This window comes from Corvus hawaiiensis, chromosome 8 (assembly GCF_020740725.1).
Source record: "Corvus hawaiiensis isolate bCorHaw1 chromosome 8, bCorHaw1.pri.cur, whole genome shotgun sequence".
NCBI lineage: Eukaryota > Metazoa > Chordata > Aves > Passeriformes > Corvidae > Corvus > Corvus hawaiiensis.
This window is the reverse complement of record NC_063220.1, coordinates 33,648,714-33,652,378: the sequence shown is the minus strand read 5'-3', so window position 1 is coordinate 33,652,378 and position 3,665 is coordinate 33,648,714. Positions and strand designations below refer to the sequence as shown.

General features: G+C 61.2%; 1 protein-coding gene across 1 annotated transcript in view; it reads left to right on the top strand.

Annotated features, from left to right (window-relative positions):
* The first annotated feature begins 799 nt into the window (after positions 1-799).
* CHST3 (carbohydrate sulfotransferase 3) overlaps positions 800-3,665 on the top strand; it is an 11,221-nt gene continuing 8,355 nt past the window's right edge. The window contains exon 1 of the mRNA XM_048311037.1: positions 800-910. The gene's annotated coding sequence lies outside the window, so the exon portion shown is untranslated. The remainder of the gene's footprint in view (positions 911-3,665) is intronic.

Genomic DNA, 3,665 nt, shown 5'->3' with positions numbered 1-3,665 from the left:
GACAGCCAGTGTCCCCCGACACTCCTGGGCTGCACCCAGTAGGATGCTCTCACTCCCTGCCGTCTTGGAGCACACAGATGCAAACTCACCAGCACAGCACACCACAGTGGGACCGACCCCCCCACAGCTCCTGCATGGGGACAAAGTGGAGTTTGGGAAGAAAGGTGCTGACCTTGAAGCCAGTTTTAGCTGAGGGTAACAAAGAGGAGCCTTCCCACAAGGTGGTCACAGAGATGGAGCCAGGTTGCTCACATGATGGGATGGTGAGAGCTGGGACAGGAGAGGTTTGGAGTGGATATAAGGAGAAACATTTCCTCCAATACGACAGTGAGCAAAGAGAGGTTGTACTAGCTCCATCCTTGGAGCTTTGCAGGATAAAGCCCTGACCACTCCAGTGTCACCCTGCTTTGGGCGGGAAGCCTATAGCCCAGATCACCCCGTGGTGTCCAGGAGGGGACTCACCTTGGCCCAGATGGGACAATTTCGCGGGGTGTCTGTGAGTTCCCAGGTCCCCACTTCCCCCCTTTCCCCACCCCAGCGCCGAGGCGGCACCTTCCAGAGATCCCGGGGCTGGGGCCGGTAACTCCCGGTTTCCCGGCGTGGCTTGTCGGGGTGGGGGCAGCGGGGGGGCTGGCCCGGGGACCCTGCCCGGCCCCGCCCCGGGACCCGCGTCCGGGCGCCGGGACCGCTCCCCCCCGCCGCTGCCCCAGGAGGGAGGAAGGAAGGAAGGAAGGAAGGAGGGAGGGAGGGAGGGAGAAAGGGAGGGAGGGAGGGAAGAGGGGAGGGAGGGGATCAGGGAAGGAGGGAGGGAGGATGACAGCACCGTGAAGAAAAGCAGGGGACCCGCTGTTCTCTCTCCTCCCGCACGGCAGGACCGGGCGAGCTAGCCCCGCGGAGCGGCCGCCGCCGGGTAGGTGCAGCGGGGGCCGGGACCGACGGAGTCGGGGCCGGAGCGCAGCCGGGGGCCGGGACCGGCGCGATGGGCAGCGAGAGCCCCGGGGCGAGGGGGAGGATGGCGGCGGGGATCGGGCCTTTCCCAGCGCGGCGGGGAGTTGCGGGAAGTTGGGCGTGCGAGGGGCCGCGGCCCCGAGCTCTCCCCCGGGCAGGGGGAGCGGGGCCGGCGGGGAGCCCGGGGGCTCGGTGGCCGCATCCCCCCACGGGGCGGCCCCGGGCTCCGCCGGCTCCTTTGTGCGCCCTCCGGCCTCGGCCGCTCCTTTGTCTCTGTGCGGGGCCCCCCTCCGCCCGCTCCCGCAGCGGGGCAGCGCCAGCGGTGCCTCCCTTCCTCCCCTGCCTCCCTCCCCTCGGCGGACAGCCGGATCCCAGCTCCCTGCCGCCGAAAGTCCTCCCAGCACATGACTGCTCCGCAGCTCTGCCCATACCTTTCTTTCGGGGAAAAATCCAGGGGGAAAAAAAAATCAATGGAATAGGATCGAGCTCTGTGGCGGCAGCGCCGAGCCTCCGTCCGGAGCGAAGCGCGGCTGGGGCGACAGAAGAAGACTTTGGAAAAGGAGAGTTTCTCACAACCATCCCGGAGTTGCATCATCCGGCCTGTCAACCCCTACCAGGGAGCACTGGAAAGTTGTTCACAGCCTTTCCCCTCCTGTCCCAGGGCCACCGGGGCACGCTGGCCCTCGGCCGATTGCCGGGAGCCAGCGACATTTCTGCCGGAGCTGGGACTCTGACACCCTCACGGCCCCAGACGGGACGTGGCTGGCATGGGGGTACCTTGGGGGGAAAAGGCCATCCCAGCAGAGTCTCCTCTCTGTGCCTGCCGGGACTTCAGCAGCTGCTCCCGGCCACACTGGGGAGAGCTGCCCACACCCCACTGCCTTTGCACCGAGCCTGGCTTTGGTGCCCGGAGGAAAGGGTCTCCTTTACCACAGCCGACGATTTACAACACTACACCAGGACAGGGATTTAACTCTGCAATTTTCCCACATCTGCCATGTTGTTTCAGCATACGACTCGTTTTCACATCCCCAGTCTCCATGTGCTGACTCTAGCACAGGTCACTATTCCCCACGGCGACGATCTCTTGCTACCAGTCCCTTCTGGGTCCCTGGAGTGCTACAGATGCCTGTCTCGGGCTGAAAGGGGAGCAGAGCCGGGCACAGAGAGAGCGGTATCCCTGTTTTTGGGATGGATTTGGCGGAGGAGATTCCAGGCGAGCGTGGAGCAGTGAGGAGAAGGAGTGTGGGGCGGTGGGAGGGACCGCGGGCTCTGCGCCCCAAAGAAAGGGCTCATTGAAGCAGGGATGGGCATTTGCGGTTCCCAGCGTGGCCAGAGGCCGCCGGCACGCACAGCAGCTGGCCTTGTGCCACCGGCGCCGAGCAAACAGGGCCGGCCCGTCCATTCACCCGTCTTGGTGGTCTGCTCTATAGCCCCCCTCGCTGCCCAGCAGTTCGGCGCGTTCAGTCGCTCACCTTTGCCGCAGGTGGTGCTGCAAACCCCGCCCCAGCCGTGTCTGTGGTTTCCAGCAACTTGATTTCAAGGTTGAAGGTGTTTTAGCTGGCTCCTGGTCCAGATCCAGCTCCAAAGGCTGGTCCCTGCCTGGCAGATGCACGTGTTTTACCCCCATGCCCAGCACTAATGTCTCAGAGTCCCATCATGTTCACCAGGGGTGGGAGCAGCAGCTCTCCTCTCTGCTGGGTCAGGAGAAAACACCTCTCTTTGGACACCACCAAGGTGAGGGAGAGAAAAGACCAGTCTACCCTGGCCATGAAGCCTGTGCTGGTCCTGTCACCAGCATTACTGTGCCCTCACCAGCCTCCACACCTTTCCTGGGCAGTGCTTTTTGGGACACCAAGAACAAGGACAGCTCATCTGAGTCATCACAGAGCACAGGTGGGACAAAAGAGTGGACAGAAGACAGCCTCATGCACCTGGAATTGCTCGTGCAATGGAACCAAAGTTGTTTCAGTGGTGCCTGTTTGTACCAACACCAGCTCCTGCTGCTGCTCCTGAGTGTAACCTCTGAGTCAGAAGGACTTTCCGTTCCCAACTTTCTCCTCCAATGGGCAGTTTCCAGGCTTCAATTTGATGAGGCTTGTGACTATTCTCGGCAACTTTATAAACATCATAGGAAGTGATTTTCCCCCCCCCTTTTTTTTAGCTTGACTAGACATGTTTTTAACCAAAAAATACCTGCCTGGACAGGCTCCTTAGCTGCGCTGCAGGGCAAACCGAAGCAGTGTTGTGCTTGTGCCATGCCTTGGAGGAGAGCCAGGTCCAGGATGAAAATTGCTGGGAGATGAAAGCAGAGTGGGAAGCTCTGGTGGCACGTTTCCCAAGGCCAGCCTTGGGAGGAAGTTGGGAGCGGAAATAGTTGAAAGAGTAAATACAGAGGGGTTTTTTTTCCCCCAGGTTGCAGACAAAGAGCAGCACGGAGAGCAGATAAGCCCACGCTCCTTATCTCTTTTGTGTTCCATGCCTATGTTTTGCTGGTCCTAGTGTCTGCTGGAAATCTGATGAAGCAAAGGATCGTGGAGGGAATTACTCAGAGCAGCAGCAGCACCGGGGGCAGCGAGCTCAGCTGCAGGTCACTGTGGGCTCCCATAGAGGGATGCATGGGAGTGGATGGGGGCTGGATGGACAGAAGGATCTCAGGCAGGGAGGGAACTCTTGCACATAGGTGCTTCATTGCCTTTCTGTGTCCAGAGCTCAGT